General features: G+C 43.7%; 1 pseudogene; it reads left to right on the top strand.

The window, feature by feature from the left end:
- The first annotated feature begins 10,776 nt into the window (after window positions 1-10,776).
- On the top strand, window positions 10,777-15,959 carry LOC129545085 (WD repeat domain phosphoinositide-interacting protein 3 pseudogene; annotated as a pseudogene).
- Window positions 15,960-18,233: the final 2,274 nt, after the last annotated feature.

The following is an 18,233-nucleotide window of genomic DNA, read 5'->3' as shown; positions in this document are numbered from 1 at the left end:
TATTCCATTGTAAGTTTACTGCAACCCCTGAGGCATGCCTATGTGCCTGTTGAACGGTGGGGAAGCTGCTGCTCAGAAAGGCTGAGTGACTTGTCTGAGGATCCCCAGCTGGGACTCAAACGTGGAATTTCATCTCTCTAAAATCCAGACTCTCTCTCTGTATGACTTAACTGGATCAAATCCTCGTTTCGTTGAAACTTGTGATCCAGTCGGGAGTGTGTCATTTGGTATCATTTTAAGTGTTTAATTTTGCTTTTTATTCACTCCAGTTAAATGATGGTGTTTCACGGTCTCAGCATAAAGAGAGAGAATAGCTTCTATCCCCCTCAATCATGCCTTTTCTTTAGCATAAAAATGGAATTCTTTATTAGAATGGCTGGCACACTATTTAAAGAAACAGAACAACACAGCAGGACAAAAAGAAATGCTGATGTGCAATCTCTGGACACAGGCTGCCTGGATTCGAATAACCTGGCTTCGTCACTGATGAGCTGTGTGACCTTGAGCAAACCCACTCAGCTGTTCTGTGCCTCAGTTGATATTGATAATAATGTGGATGAGTTGCTGTGTGGATGAGTTGCTGTTACTAAGCTTAAGTAAATTTAGTGACAACACATTATTGACCAGAGGCATATTAATATGTCTTTTGTTGTGTGTGTGTGTGCTCAGTCACTAAATTGTGTCCGACTCTTTGCAGCCTCATGGACTGCAGCCCTCCAGGCTCTTCTACCCATGGGATTCTCCAGGCAAGAATACTGGAGCGGGTTGCCATTTCCTACTCCAGAGGATCTTCCCTCCTCCAGGGTATCTTCCAGGAATGTAACCTGAGTCTTCTACAATGGCAGGTGGATATTTTATCGCTGAGCCTTGTTACCTGAACATTATTAACAATATCATTTACAGAACAAATCGCCAGTCACAGGTGTTAGTTTCTGCAATCATAAAGTTCTTATAATAGCATTTGCCATTTAGTTTAATATGATAGTGTGGATAAATATAATATGGAAGGGTCCTTGCCCATAATAGGGCTAATAGACCCCTTGATCCCTCAAACCCCAGGGCAGGATTTGTCCCGGGGATTCCTGATGCTGAGTAGGTGCTGATGAATGGGCCCAGCAACCTTGGAGTCAGGATTTGGGCCTGGGGAATCCGCTGTCAGATCTCACAATCCTCCTCTTTTCCCCTAAGAATTCCCCTCCACCTCCTCCCACTTTTACCAAAGAAGCAAAAATTTTTAACATCATTTTGGTACCTATGTTTCTGAACCACGAGTCAGCAAACCACAGCCTAGAATCTGAGGGCCAAATTCTGTCCCCTGCCTGGTTTTGTGAATAAAGTTTTATTTGCACTCGTTTGTTTACATACATACATTTCAGTCTAGGGATACATTTGCAGAGTTAAATAGTTGTGACCTTGTGGTTCACAAAGCCCAAAATGTTTACTGTCTAGTGCTTGACAGAAGGCTGACCCCTGCTCTAGACTATTTCCTATCATTATGTATTTTTATATATTTATATTATTATAAAAAATAATGGAATTCTGTAGGCATTTGTTTCAGTTCAGTCGCTCAGTCGTGTCCGACTCTTTGTGACCCCATGAATCACAGCATACCAGGTCCATCACCAACTCCCAGAGTCCACTCAAAATTCATGTCCATCGAGTTGGTGATGCCATCCAGCCATCTCATTCTCTGTCGTCCCCTTCTCCTCCCGCCCCCAATCCCTCCCAGCATCAGAGTCTTTTCCAGTGAGTCAACTCTTTGCATGAGGTGGCCAAAGTATTGGAGTTTCAGGTTTAGCATCAGTCCTTCCAATGAACACCCAGGACTGATCTCCTTTAGAATGGACTGGTTGGCATTTGTTTAGCAGTTTGCTTTTCTTCTCTTCACGTTAAATCAAGAACCTCCTTCCCTGTATATGCAGACCAGCCTGCTGCTAGTAGTATTTCAGAGTTTGGCCATCCCATAATTTATTAACCAATCTCTATGATATCATTTAGTTTATCTCCTGTAGTCTTGCAGAAAGTGCTGCAATGAACGTTTTGTGCATATGTGTGAAATTTCTAGATACCAAGACATAGACGGTCTGGGTCAAAGCGCAGATATTTTAAGAGTTTGATAAAGAAAGAAGGTGAAGTCACTCAGTCGTGTCCGACTCTTTGTGACCCCTTGGACTGTAGCCCACCAGGCTCCTCCGTCCATGGGATTCTCCAGGCAAGAATACTGGAGTGGGGTGCCATTTGGGAGACACTCAAATCCTCTTTCTGAAGACCAGTTTATACTGCCTCCAGCAGTGTCTGCAAGCACCCGTTTCCCCATTTTGTCTTCACAGTTGAGTGTTGAATCTTTCCAAGTTAACTTCTTTTTTTTTTTTTTTGACATGTGAGATCCCAGTTCCCAGAGATTGAACGTGGGTCAGAGCAGTGAATGCCCCAAATCCTAATCATTAGGCCATCAGGGAACTCCTTCCAAATTAATTTTGAATTTACCATTCAAAGTTGAATTTATAGTTCTATTAAAAGTCCAGAGGGATTTTTGGAAACGGATCAGAAGTATTTTAGTTCAGCTGAAAGAATTCCCAGCTGAGATTAGCTAAGGAAATTTGGAAATAAAAGACTTTAAAATGTATAAAATGGTAATAATTAAAAGTTAGGTGTTGGTATGAACAATGAAACAGGATAGATACTCCAGAAAATATACATGATATTCTATCAGAAAATAGTACAATGATGGAAGGGATGGGTTAGTCAACAAGTGGTATGGGGAAAGCTGAATATTTTGGGGAAAAATTGTTAGCACATCATTTCATGCTCCCAGGTATATTGAGATACTAAAAAGTTAAGTGTAGAAACTTCCCTGGTGGTCCAGTGGCTAAGACTCTGAGCTCCCAATGAAGGGGCCCAGGTTTGATCCCTGGTCAGGGTCTAGTAGTCCAGTAGTCATGTATGGATGTGAGAAAAGTGAAAGTGAAAGCCGCTCAGTCGTGTCCGACTCTTTGTGACCCCACGGACTATACAGTCCATGGAACTCTCCAGGCCAGAATACTAGAGTGGCTAGCCTTTCCCTTCTCCAGGGAATCTTCCCAACCCAGGGATCAAACCCAGGTCTCTGGCATAGAAGGTGGATTCTTTACCAGCTGAGCCACAAAGGAAGCCCATGGATATGAGAGTTGGATCATAAAGAAAGCTGAGTGCCAAAGAATTGATCCTTGTGAACTGTGGTGTTGGAGAAGACTCTGAGAATCCCTTGGACGGCAAGGAGATCAAACTAATCAATCCTAAAGGAAATCAATCCTGAATATTCATTGGAAGGACTGATGCTGAAGCTGAAGCTCCAATACTTTGGCCAGCTGATACGAAGAGCTGACTCATTAGAAAAGACCCTGATGCTGGGAAAGATTGAAGGCAGGAGGAGAAGAAGACAACAGAGGATGAGATGGCTGGATGGCATCACTGACTCAATGGATTTGAGTTTGAGTAAGCTTCAGGAGTTGGTGATGGACAGGGAAGCCTGGCATGCTGCAGTCCCTGGGGTCGCAAAATGTCACAACAACGACAGCGAACTAGATCCACATGCCACAACTAAAGGTCCTACATGCTGCAACTAAGACCCAGTGCAGCCAAATAAATAAAAGTCACGATAAGTATTAAAAACATTTGAGGGACTTCCTTGGTGCTCCAGTGGCTAAGACTCCATGTTCCCAATGCAGAGGGCCCACGTTCTTTCCCTGGTCAGGAAACTAGATCCCACATGCTGCAACTAAGACCTGGTACAGTCAAGTAAATAAATATTAAAAAAATAAAAATATTTGAACAAGTAGTTAATATTTAATAAGTTTAGAAAGTTAAATGTAAAACATAAACAAGGAAAATATTTGTGAATATTTAACCATATGAAAATGGGCAATATTTTTATTAAAAATAAAAGATTCATTGTAGCATAAATTTAAACTTTTGTTCATCACCAATATAAAAATTGACAGGAAAATGGGACTGTGACAAGTAATAAACCAGAAAGGAAAAATGAAAAGATATGAACAGAGAATTCAGAGGCAGAAATACAAATGACCAATCAGTATATGAATAGGAAGTTCAACCTTACTTTGTGAAATTCACGTTTTAAAAAGAGATTGTGTTTTGGGTACAGTTTTTTTCCCCTTGTCCCCAGCTGTGCTGTTTGGCTTGTGGAATTTTAGTTCCCTGACCAGGGATCAAACCCAGACCCTTAGCAGTGAGACCATGGAGTCCTAACCACTGGACTGGCAGGGAATTTCCTTGGATACAGTTTTGGAAAGATAAGTGGATACTACTAAGTGCTGGGAAATCCAGGCTGATGTATGTTCATACATGCTGCTCCTGAGGGCAAACTTCCACTATTCCAAAAAATAAGTTTGCCATATATATCAAGATCTTTACAAATGGCCCTAGCTCTTGATCCTGTAATTCCACTTCTAAACATTTACCCCAAGAGGGAAATAATCAGAATTGTGGCAGCTCCTTCCTAGGCAACAGTATCAAGTATAGTATTACTTGGAATAGAAGACACAAAGAAATAACATAAAAACTTGGTGATAGGGCACTGATTAAATGCATCTTATTAGTTAAATTAGGTAGAAAATTATGAAGCCTTTATAAAGCATGCTTTTGAACACTATTTCAAGAAATGAGGAAATGCTCATAATATAATGGGAAATACACACAGCATGATGTTGATTTGGCTAGAACAGTGCCTGGCAGCTGATGTGAGCTACTATCATTATTGATGATGTCAACCCCCCAAATGAGCATTCATTCCTGCCTCAGCTACACACGTGTGTGTTCCCAAGGCTCCTTGCCTGGCCCACCCTCTGTGAGCCAGCTGGGGAAGGTTGTTGGGGGCGGCCGGCTCCTTCCCTCTGGGCAGGTCCCCAGACGGAGCGGGGACTCTGTTTCTGGCTGAGCACTGCCCTCTAGAGGCTCCTGGCGCACAGCGCAGCTGTCCTTGCAGCTCATCGCCACCCCCAACCCCCACCCCCGCCACCAACCGGGCTCCAGTGTCTTGTCTGCTCCCTTGTCTGCTGGGGGCGCTGCTTGGTCAGCGCTGGAAAAGACCCTGCAAGACTCTTTATGTCAAGATCTTTACAGAGATCCTTTGGGCCCATGTTTCTTCAACTGTGGTTCTTGAACCTGCATCGCTGGCCGCTGCTTGGAGACTTATTAGTAAAGATTCAGGGTACATTCCAAGTTCCCTGAATCAGACTTTGCTGGCGGTGGGGTGGGCAAGGCTGCTGAAAATCTCGGATTTTAACATGCTCCCTGGGTGATTCTGATACACATTGGAGTTTGAGAGCCATTGATCCAGACCGCTAATATTTTATAATTTAATGGGTGTGGGGGGCTTGGCATAGAGCCTTTAGCCTTTTCCCTAGTAACCTACATCTAGATCTATTTTAGGAGGTTCCTTGAGTCCAATGTAAGATTTTTTTTTTTAAGAACAGTTTTAGGGACTTTCCTGGTGGTCCAGTGGGTAAGACTCTATGCTCCTAAAGCAACTGGCCTGGGTTCGATCCCTGGTTGAGAAACCAGATCCTGAACGCTGAACTGAGAGTTCACATGCCGTAAGTTAACCTCCTGCGTGCGACAGCTAAGACCCGTGCAGCAAATAAATAAATACATAAGCCAAATAGAACAAAAAAGGCAGTTTTAGGTTCAAAGCAAGACTGAGAGGAGGTACAGGGGTGTCTCATATACCTTCCGCCCCCACCTCCTACCAGAGCCTTTCCCATGATCAACATCCCCCCCAGAGTGGTACATGTGATGAACTTGTCCTGACACATCCCAAATCACCTGAAACCTATATCAAGCCTCATCTGGCAGTGTCCATGTTGTGGGCTTGGACATAGTATTAGTATCATGACTTGGATCCATGACTATGCTGTCACACAGTGTTTTGCTGCATCCTTCCCCTAACCCCCTGTGCTCCACCTATTGACTCTTACCTGCCGACCACAACCCCAACCCCTGGAAACCACTGATCTTACTGTGACTCTACTGTTGATTTTTCTAAAATGTCATCCAGTTAGACTCATCTCACTACATAGTGTGAAAAGCACATAGCTTTTTCACACTGGCTCTTTTCACCTAATAATGTGCATTTAAGATTTCTCCATCCTTTTCAGGGTTTGATAGCTCATTTCCTTTTAGGGCTGAATAATATTCTGTTGTCAGGATGTACCATGGCTTATGAATAAAGCTACTCTAAACATTCACATGCAGGTATTTTGCAGGGACCAAAGTGTTCAGTTCCTTTGGGTAAACACCAAGGAGCGAGCTTGCTGGATCCTATGGTAAGAATGTGTTTAGTTTTGTAAGAAACCACCAGACTAGGACTTCCCTAGTGGTCCAGTGGCTTACTCCATGCTCCCAATGCAGGGGGCCCAGGTTCCATCCCTGGCCAGGGGAACTAGATCCCACAGGCTGCAGCTAAGACCTGGTGCAGCCAAATAAGTAAAAAATTAAATATTAAAGAAAAGAAACCACCAGATTGTCTTCCAAAGTAGCTGGACCACTTTGCATTCCCACCAGCAATTCCTGAGAGTTCCTGTTGCTCCACGTCCTCACCAGCATTTCATGATGCTGTTTCAGATCTTGGCCTTTGAAATAAGTATGTCATACTATTCACTGTTGTTGTAATTTGCATTTCCCTGATAACATATGATGCAGAGCATGTTTTCATGTACTTATTTGCCATCTGTGTATCTTCTTGGGTGAGGTGTCTTTTAAGGTCTTTGACCTGATTTTTTAAATCAGGTTGTTTATTTCCTTATTGTTGAGTTTTAAGAATTCTTGGTATATTTCACATAATGGACCTTTATCAGATGTGTCATTTGCCAATATCTTCTTCCAGTCTGTGGCTTGTCTTCAGATTCTCTTGACATTATCTTTCATAGAGCAGAAGTTGTTTTTTTTTTTTTTAATTTTAACGAAGTCCAGCTCATCAAATATTTCTTAAATGGATTGTGCCTTTGGTGTTGTATCTAAGAAGTCATTACTGTGCCCAACATCATGTACTTGGGTTTTCTCCTGTGTTATTTTCTAGGAGTTTTATAGTTTCATATTTTACATTTGGGGGTATAATCCATTTTGGGTTAATTTCTGTGAAGGGTGTAAGATGCTACAGACATAGCCACAGTGAGCCCTGGAGAGGGAGAAGGCTGATCTGCTGCTCAAAGCCATCTGCGACACGAGTGGGGCTGGCTCATTTGCCCACATCCCTGGAGAAGGGGAAACCCTATTTTCTGTTCGTCTGCTTAGTATTCTCTGTCACAGGGATAGCTGCACTCTGAACTGTTTCTGGTTGATAAAATAGTGATTTGAGTATAATAGAGTAAAATTCTAAATATACTGTTTTTGCATAATTTTTCTCTTCTGAGCAACATAGTAGAATTAGTAACCAATACCTTACCATTGCCAGGTACATGAGAAAAGGTGTCACAAAATAACATTTTGCAAATTCTAGCTCCTCACCTATTAAGGCTGTGACCTTGGTCAAGATACTAACTTCTAACCTTTCTCCTCTGTGAAAGAGGATTAACAGTAGTATCTTAGCTGTGGCAAAGACTGCTCAATTCCCCCCAAGATCCTATCTCCCCTGAATTTTAGCTGGGGCTGTGCCAGATGAGGGGTTTCCTTGGCAGCTCAGTGATAAAGAATCTGCCTGCCAATGCAGGAGACAAGGGTTTGATCCCTGGGTTGGGAAGATCCCCTGGAGAAGGGAATGGCTACTCACTCCAGTATTCTTGCCTGGAAAATCCCAAGGATGGAACCTGGTGGGCTACAGTCCATGGGGTCGAAAAGAATCAGACCCTTATCGACTAAACAAACAACAACAGTGCCAAATGAAGACTACTTTTCCCAGCTTCCTTTGCAGCTATATGTAGTCATGTGACCGAGTTCTGGCCAATAGGGCATAGATAAAAATGATGTGGGGAATTTCTGGGCGGGGCTGTTGCCCTTCTCCGCCCCTTTTCTCCTTACCCTGAGCTGGAGCGCAGGTGTAATGGCTGGAGGTGGAGCAGCCATCTGGAGCATGAGATCGTTTTGGGAATGGAGAATGGAGGACATGCCCAGTAGGTGGACAAGACAGAAGAAAGTTGTTTCTCTGACAGTGTGGAATTGCCACCTCGCCCTGGACCACTTCATCACATATTTTTACGCCACAGGAAAGGAAGTGTTAGTGATAGTCGCTCAGTATAGTGTCAGACTCTTTGTTATTTCATGAACTGTAGCCCGCCAGGCTCCTCTGTCCATGGGATTTTTCAGGCAAGAATACTGGAGTGGATTGCCATTTCCTTCTCCAGGGGATCTTCCCGACTCAGGGATCAAACCTGGGTCTCTGCATTGCAGGCGGGTTCTAACTTCGATCTTATTTAGGTCATTGGCATTTTGGATCTCTGTTACTTGTAACTGAACTTAGCCCTAAGAAATGCATGACCACGTAGAGTTCTTGGAGAGATTGAATGAGTTATTATATACAACTTGCCTATTGCAAGAGCTAGCATGTTATCAACACTCAGTAAATGTTAGCTTCTTATTGTAGATTCTCTAGCTTCTAACTGTAGTAGAGTCCCTTAGTCCCAGCAAGAGCTCTAGAGGGGAGTCCTTCTGGAAAGAAACATGATCAAGATTGTGTTAGTTCCAAACAATAAACAGTATCTGGGAATTCCCTGGTGGTCCAGGGGTTAGGACACTGTACTTTCACTATTGTTCTCGATCCAGGGTTAGGGAGCTAAGATCCACCAAAGAAACCAAAAAACAAAACAACAGTATCATCATAAACAACGAATTCAACTAGAAATGATTTCAGTTAAGCTCTTCTGTTTACCTGTTCTAGCTGACAAACATCAGCTTTACCATTTTGCATGGCATTTTAGTTGGAAGATAAGTCATGCATTCTTTGAAATAGCTGTGTTTACAAGCACATAGCTCAATTGTTCCCACATTTGAAACCCAGCCTTTCAAAACAATTTAGATGCATTCTTCTCTTTGGCGTTCTCTGTTTTAGACAACATGTTGGAATGCTTTCCCGGAGTCAGTGACCGCATTTCAACTTTGTCCTTTGTAACCTATGGATGGCCTGTGTATCAAATATTCAGTGATAGCTACTCCTGTGTCCAATGAGCATTTGTTTGACTTAGTTGCTTCTGAGGTCCCGTTTGACTCTCACATTTTTTGATTCTGCAAAACAGTGATTCCTAAGGAATCCCAGGGGAAAAAGCACAAGGACAGTAAAATTTTATTGATTTATTTATTTTTGACTGCACTGTGTCTTTCTTGTAGAGGGCTTTCTCTGGTTGCGGGGAGCAGGCTTTCTCTGGTTGTGGGGAGTGGGCTTTCTCTGGTTGCGGTGCCTGGGCTTCTCATTGAGGTGGCCTCTCTCGTTGCAGAGCATGGGCTCTAGAGCACATGGACTCAGTAGTTATGGCCCACAGGCTTAGTTGTCCCAAGGCATAGGGGATCTTCTCAGACCAGGGACTGAACCCGTGTCGCCTACATTGGCAGGTGGATTCTTAACCACTGACTCAGAGTTCAAGGAGAGTAAAATTGAAGAAAGAAAATTGTTACAAGGTTTGTTATCAATGGATGAAAGGAGCGAAAAGATAAATATCAAGATGGTTGCTCTTTAATGTAAAAAAAACCCCCTCAAAATTAACAATATTGACTTCAGTTCAGTTCAGTTCAGTTGCTCAGTCGTGTCCAACTCTTTGCGACCCCATGAATCACAGCACGCCAGGCCTCCCTGTCCATCACCAACCCCCGGAGTTCACTCAAACTCGTGTCCATTGAGTCGGTGATGCCTTCCAGCCATCTCATTCTCTGTCCTCCCCTTCTCCTCCCGCCCCCAATCCCTCCTAGCATCAGACTCTTTTCCAGTGAGTCAACTCGTCGCATGAGGTGGCCAAAGTATTGGAGTTTCAACTTTAGTATCAGTCCTTCCAATGAACACCCAGGACTGATCTCCTTTAGAATGGACTAGTTGGATCTCCTTGCAGTCCAAGGGACTCTCAAGAGTCTTCTCCAGCACCACAGTTCAAAAGCATCAATTCTTTGGCGATCAGCTTTCTTCACAGTCCAACTCTCACATCCATACATGACCACAGGAAAAACCATAGCCTTGACTAGATGGACCTTGGTTGGCAAAGTAATGTCTCTGCTTTTTAATATGCTATCTAGGTTGTTCATAACTTTCCTTCCAAGGAGTAAGCGTCTTTTAATTTCCTGGCTGCAATCAGCATCTGCAGTGAGTTTGGAGCCCAAAAAAATAAAGTCTGACACTGTTTCCACTGTTTCCCCATCTATTTCCCATGAAGTGATGGGACCAGATGCCATGATCTTCGTTTTCTGAATGTTGAGCTTCAAGCCAACCTTTTCACTCTCCTCTTTCACTTTCATCAAGAGGCTTTTGAGTTCCTCTTCACTTTCTGCCATAAGGGTGGTGTCATCTGCATATCTGAGGTTATTGATATTTCTCCTAGCAATCTTGATTCCAGCTTGTGCTTCTTCCAGCCCAGCGTTCCTCATGATGTACTCTGCATATAAGTTAAATAAGCAGGGTGACAATATACAACCTTGACGTACTCCTTTTCCTATTTGGAACCAGTCTGTTGTTCCATGTCCAGTTCTAACTGTTGCTTCCTGACCTGCATACAGTGGAAGTAAGAAATAGATTTAAGGGTCTAGATCTGATAGATAGAGTGCCTGATGAACTCTGGACGAAGGTTCGTGACATTGTACAGGAGACAGGGACCAAGACCATCCCCATGGAAAAGAAATGCAAAAAAGCAAAATGGCTCTCTGAGGAGTCCTTACAAATAGCTGTGAAAAGAAGAGAAGTGAAAAGCAAAGGAGAAAAGGAAAGATATAAGCATGTGAATGCAGAGTTCCAAAGAATAGCAAGGAGAGATAAGAAAGTCTTCCTCAGCGATCAATGCAAAGAAATAGAGGAAAACAACAGAATAGGAAAAACAGATCTTTTCAAGAAAATTAGAGATACCAAGGGAACATTTCATGCAAAGATGGGCTCGATAAAGGACAGAAATGGTATGGACCTAACAGAAGCAGAAGATATTAAGAAGAGGTGGCAAGAATACACAGAAGAACTGTACAAAAAAGATCTTCACGATGAAGATAATCACGATGGCGTGATCACTCACCTAGAGCCAGACATCTTGGAATGTGAAGTCAAGTGGGCCTTAGAAAGCATCACTACGAACAAAGCGAGTAGAGGTGATGGAATTCCATTTGAGCTATTTCAAATCCAGATGATGCTGTGAAAGTGCTGCACTCAATATGCCAGCAAATTTGGAAAACCCAGCAGTGGCCACAGGACAGGAAAAGGTCAGTCTTCATTCCAATCCCAAAGAAAGGGAATGCTAAAGAATGCTCAAATATTGACTTATTAAATATGAATGTAAATTTTAATACAACACATAGGGGTGAGATAAAGCCTGTTACCACTCTGTTGCTGCTGTTGTTCTGTCGCTCAGTCATGTCTGACTCTTTGCAGCCCCATGGACTGCAGCGTGCCAGGCTTCCCTGTCCTTCAGTATCTCCTGGAGTTTGTTCAAACTCATGTCCACTGAGTTGGTGATGCCGTCCAACCATCTACTCTACCGTGTTACTATTCTCTACTTTACTTCAGCTACTACTCTACACTGATATAATAAAAAATTAAGTACGAATATTTTTATAATGGCATAAAGCAGTATTTTATATGTTAACTCAATTTTACAGAAAGAGAAAAATATTTCATATAGAACTGTAATGAAACTGCTATATAGTTTCATTTCATTTCAATTTAAAAAAGGGTTGGTTGTACTTTAACAGCCCATCAATTGTTTGGTAGGCAAATTTGAACCTATTTTCTCTGTAGAAAATAGTAAAATGATAACATTTCCCAAGCTAGCCCAACAGGCCCATTTAAACTAAAGGGTAGGGCGTTCCCTCCCCGCCCGGCAGGCCGCGGGTGGATTGCTCGGCGCTCCGCGGTTCCCTGGCTGCGCGCGCAGACGTTGGGCCTTTCGCTTCCGGCCGCGACAGCTTCGGCGCTGGCCAGAAGGATCCCGGCGGTCGACCTCCCGGAGCGGCATGCAGCGCTGAGGTGCGGTGGATCCGGCGGCGCCATGAACCTCCTGCCCTGCAACCCGCACGGCAACGGGCTGCTCTACGCCGGCTTCAACCAGGACCATGGATGCTTTGCGTGTGGGATGGAAAATGGATTCCGAGTCTATAACACCGATCCACTGAAGGAAAAAGAGAAACAAGAATTTCTAGAAGGAGGAGTTGGCCATATTGAAATGTTGTTTCGCTGCAACTATTTAGCTTTAGTTGGTGGTGGGAAAAAGCCAAAATACCCTCCGAACAAAGTGATGATATGGGATGACCTGAAGAAGAAAACTGTGATTGAAATAGAATTTTCTACCGAAGTTAAGGCTGCCAAATTACGGTGAGATAGAATTGTGGTTGTTTTGGACTCTATGATCAAAGTGTTTACATTCACACATAATCCCCATCAGTTGCACGTCTTTGAAACCTGCTATAACCCTAAAGGCCTCTGTGTCCTGTGCCCCAACAGTAACAACTCGCTCCTGGCCTTCCCGGGCACACACACAGGCCACGTGCAGCTTGTGGACCTGGCCAGCACCGAGAAGCCGCCAGTGGACATTCCTGCCCATGAGGGTGTCCTGAGCTGCATTGCTCTCAACCTGCAGGGAACAAGAATTGCGACCGCATCTGAGAAAGGCATTTAATCCAGGAACTACGAAGAGGATCTCAAGCAGCTAATATTTATTGCATTAACTTCAATCAGGACGCTTCCCTCATCTGTGTGTCCAGTGACCACGGCACGGTGCACATTTTTGCAGCTGAAGATCCGAAAAGGAATAAACAATCAAGTTTGGCATCGGCCAGTTTCCTTCCAAAATACTTCAGTTCCAAGTGGAGTTTCTCCAAGTTTCAGGTTCCCTCAGGCTCTCCATGCATTTGTGCCTTTGGAACAGAGCCAAACGCTGTCATTGCGATCTGTGAGGACGGCAGCTACTACAAGTTCCTGTTCAACCCAAAGGGAGAGTGCGCCCGGGACGTGTATGCGCAGTTCCTGGAGATGACTGATGACAAGCTTTGACCCTCCACCGGGAGCATGAGCACCGTGGCCCCTGGGCGCCCAGCGGCCCCTCGAGCTCCTGGGGCTGGTGACGATGGGCTGGAGGGACAGCCCGGGACCTTGCGCGAAGCCACTTGTGGCTGTTTTCCGAAGCCAGGCCTCCTGAGTCCAGTGTTAAAGGAAGAATCAGCAGGACACGGGGACACTGCCACCTGACCACTGGCTTTACCTTTCGCTTCAGTGGTTCTGCCGCATCCGCCACCTGCAGCCAGGGCTCTGGACAAACTCAGGGCACGTTGAGAAAAAGAGGGACAATGTGAAATTTGTCTGTGGTGCCAGATTCCATCCTTTTTGCTGAGTCTGTGATGGAGAGGTGAACACACGTACAATCTTGGTTCTTTCTCACCAGATATAAGTGGGATTATCACACCGGCAGCTTTAGGAGGAGGGAGGGAGCCCTTCTCCCATCTAAACTAAAGCAAGTTTAGAGTTCACAGGCTTGGTGTCTCCCTCAGGAGTCACATATCACATGTCCCCCTCTTGTTGGAGCCATTGGAATTGAGGCAGCGCCAGGCCCACCCCATAAGCTGCCCCTGTGACCTCCTGGCAACACGCTGGGTCAAAGGGAGTTCCCCTTTACTCTCAGGGAACAGAGTAACTGTAGACTTTAAAACTGAGTCATAGAAGAACACATCGCTTAATTCGAGGATACGAAGGGAAACCGGCGTCTCAACAAAGCAGTGCCCGGTCCTGTGGGCCTTGGCCGGCCGCTTTCACTTCCCTCTCTCACCGTCTTCTCTCCCCGTTTTTAAGAATAGCTGCACACTAACATCCTGGGAATGAGAGGCACATACTTTTTTTTAACATTTGGTAACTAAAATAGGTTATGGGCTCTATATTGTTAGTACTACTTGAGGTATATATTTAATATTCTTAAATTCCCTTTAAACTTAATTTTATTTTGATTTCAGGTTGCAAACATTAAAATCTGCAGCTGCAAGTTCTCAGTTTTGCAAGTTCTTTTACTGTCATGTAATCAACTAACTTTGTGGATTTCAATGTAAAGTATGCATGTTACTTTTATGTGTATTTAATCATGAAATTTAATTTTGCACACTTATTTGTAACGTTTCTTTTAAATAAACGTGACTAATTTTGTTGTATTCTGTACCCATCAAAAAAAAAAAAAACTAAAGGATAGCTGATATGTATAAACGTGGATTGAGTTCTGAGGTTCAGAAGAAAATTTAGCTTCATTTATTGAGATAACCATTCTTTTCCTAAAATTAGGTTGTGTAAAGTAACATTCCTATTCGTCATCCCTCTTATTCTCTTTAAATTATGTCTGATTATTTTTCTTTAGGCCAAAAGTAGGAAGTCAAGAGACACCTGGAGTAACAGGCAAATTTGGTCTTGGAGCACAGAATGAAGCAGGGCAAAGGCTAATAGTTTTGCCAAGAGAACACACTGGTCATAGCAAACACCCTCTTCCAACAACACAAGAGAAGACTCTACACATGGACATCACCAGATGGTCAACACCGAAATCAGATTGATTATATTCTTTGCAGCCAAAGATGGAGAAGCTGTATACAGTTAGCAAAAACAAGACCAGGAGCTGACTGTGGCTCAGATCATGAACTCCTTATTGCCAAATTCAGACTTAAATTGAAGAAAGTAGGGAAAACCACTAGACCATTCAGATATGACTTAAATCAAATCCCTTATGATTATACAGTGGAAGTAAGAAATAGATTTAAGGGACTAAATCTGATAGAGTGCCTGATGAACTCTGGACGGAAGTTCGTGACATTGTACAGGAGACAGGGACCAAGACCATCCCCATGGAAAAAAAATGCAAAAAAGCAAAATGGCTCTCTGAGGAGGCCTTACAAATAACTGTGAAAAGAAGAGAAACAAAAAGCAAAGGAGAAAAGGAAAGATATAAGCATCTGAATGCAGAGTTCCAAAGAATAGCAAGGAGAGATAAGAAAGCCTTCCTCAGCAATCAATGCAAAGAAATAGAGGAAAACTACAGAATAGGAAAAACAGATCTTTTCAAGAAAATCAGAGATATCAAGGGAACATTTCATGCAAAGATGGGCTCGATAAAGGACAGAAATGGTATGGACCTAACAGAAGCAGAAGATATTAAGAAGAGGTGGCAAGAATACACAGAAGAACTGTACAAAAAAGATCTTCACGATGAAGATAATCACGATGGCGTGATCACTCACCTGGAGCCAGACATCTTGGAATGTGAAGTCAAATGGGTCTTAGAGAGCATCACTACGAACAAAGTGAGTGGAGGTGATGGAGTTCCAGTTGAGCTATTTCAAATCCTGAAAGATGATGCTGTGAAAGTGCTGCACTCAATATGCCAGCAAATTTGGAAAACTCAGCAGTGGCCACAGGACTGGAAAAAGTCAGTCTTCATTCCAATCCCAAAGAAAGGGAATGTCAAAGAATGCTCAAACTACTGCACAATTGCACTCATCTCACACGCGAGTAAAGTCATGCTCAAAATTTTCCAAGCCAGGCTTCAGCAATATGTGAACCGTGAATTTCCAGATGTTCAAGCAGGTTTTAGAAAAGGCAGAGGCACCAGAGATCAAATTGCCAACATCCGCTGCATCATGGCGAAAGCAAGAGAGTTCCAGAAAAACATCTATTTCTGCTTCATTGACTATGCCAAAGCCTTTGACTGTGTGGATCACAATAAACTGTGGAAAATTCTGAAAGAGCTGGGAATACCAGACCACCTGACCTGCCTCTTGAGAAACCTGTATGCAGGTCAGGAAGCAACAGTTAGAACTGGACATGGAACAACAGACTGGTTCCAAATAGGAAAAGGAGTACATCAAGGCTGTATATTGTCACCCTGCTTATTTAACTTATATGCAGAGTACATCATGAGGAACGCTGGGCTGGAAGAAACACAAGCTGGAATCAAGATTGCTGGGAGAAATATCAATAACGTCAGATATGCAGATGACACTACCCTGATGGCAGAAAGTGAAGAGGAACTCAAAAGCCTCTTGATGAAAGTGAAAGAGGAGAGTGAAAAGGCTGGCTTGAAGCTCAACATTCAGAAAACGAAGATCATGGCATCTGGTCCCATCACTTCATGGGAAATAGATGGGGAAACAGTGGAAACAGTGTCAGACTTTATTTTTTTGGGCTCCAAACTCACTGCAGATGCTGATTGCAGCCAGGAAATTAAAAGACGCTTACTCCTTGGAAGGAAAGTTATGAACAACCTAGATAGCATATTAAAAAGCAGAGACATTACTTTGCCAACAAAGGTCCGTCTAGTCAAGGCTATGGTTTTTCCCATGGTCATGTATGGATGTGAGAGTTGGACTGTGAAGAAAGCTGATCGCCGAAGAATTGATGCTTTTGAACTGTGGTGCTGGAGAAGACTCTTGAGAGTCCCTTGGACTGCAAGGAGATCCAACCAGTCCATTCTAAAGGAGATCAATCCTGGGTGTTCATTGGAAGGACTGATGCTGAAGCTGAAACTCCAATACTTTGGCCACCTCATGCGACGAGTTGACTCACTGGAAAAGAGTCTGATGCGGGGAGGGTTTAGGGGTGGGAGGAGACGGGGACGACAGAGAAATGAGATGGCTGGATGGCATTACTGACTCGATGGACATGAGTTTGAGTGAACTCCGGGAGTTGGTGATGGACAGGGAAGCCTGGAGAGCTCGATTCATGGGGTCGCAAAGAATTGGACACGACTGAGAGACTGAACTGAACTGAACTGAACTGATGGATTTAGCGCCCCTTCCCTGAAAGACAGGTACCAAATCCTTTTAACATGCTTGATGAGGCAAGAATATAATCTAATAAGTTATGATCTGCAAGGCGCTTGTGATCAGACACCTTGCCTTGCATCTTTTTTAAAAACATATTTATTTACACATATTTATCTATTTGGCTGCTCCAGGTCTCAGTTGCGGCACTTGGGATCTTTATTTGAAGCATGCATACTCTTAGTTTCGAGAGTGTGGGACCTAGTTCCCTGACCAGGGATCGAACCCAGAGCCCCCTTCATTGGGAGTGTGGATTCTTAGCCACGGGACCACCAGCGAAGTCCCTTTGTCAAGGGATCTTTGAAGAGCCCAGACGGCCCTCTTTCCAGGTGAGCAGGCCCATGGCAAGGAACCTGCCCAGGTCTAGGGACAGAGCAAGATCCTGGCTTTGCCTGGGAGGCCCCACGGCCACCTGGTCGTGAAGGAAAACCTCCGGCCACCTGCCTGAACTGGAATCCAGCTGCTGTGGCCCTCGGTAGCTTTGTGTCTTTGAGCAAGTCGCTTGACCTCTCTGAGCCGCCGTTTCTGCTTGTATAAAATAGCAATAGCACCACCTAGTGGCGTATGCAGCTTACATGATGGCTGTGCATGTGTGCCTGGCAAGTCGCTTCAGTGGTGTCCAACTCTTTGTGACTCCTTGGACTGTGGCCTGCCAGACTCCTCTGTCCGTGGGATTCTCCAGGCAAGAACACTGGAGTGGGTTATCACGCCCTCCTCCAGTATATGATGCCTAGAGTGGGTCATTAAAAAACCAAACACTCCTTCCCCCTACCTTTTTAGAGATACCTTTATTTGGATGTAATTCACATCCCATGTAACTTACCCGCTGAAAGGACAATTCAATGTTTTTTGCATATTAATTTTAAAAATTGTGGTAAAATATATTTTGCATGGAATGCACCATTTCCATCATTTTTAAGTGGCCTTAATGACATTAGCGCCTCCTCTTTATGACAGAATGATCTTCTATGATGTCGTTAACAATCATCGTCTTCAGGGTCAAGTTTTCATTTTAAAACAAGCAATTAATGACTAAATGAGAAGCATGTTTCATTTTTAAATATGTTATCTGAATTCAGGAAGATGTTTCATGTGTGAACAGAATTTGCACTTACTCGAACAAAAATAGGACATCTTGAGGACTTCTCTGTCTCATTGTCCTAAACTTTCTACACAGGGACTTCCCTGGTGGTGCAGTGGTTAAGGCTCTGAGCTCCCAATGCAGGGGCCTGGGTTCTATCACTGGTTGGGGAACTAAGATCCCACACTGCTGCTCC

Source organism: Moschus berezovskii, chromosome 27, assembly GCF_049115385.1.
Source record: "Moschus berezovskii isolate FMDL1 chromosome 27, NW_MosBer_1.0, whole genome shotgun sequence".
NCBI classification, from domain to species: Eukaryota; Metazoa; Chordata; class Mammalia; order Artiodactyla; family Moschidae; genus Moschus; species Moschus berezovskii.
The sequence above is the reverse complement of the archived record's forward strand: the minus strand, read 5'-3'. Positions and strand labels throughout refer to the sequence as shown.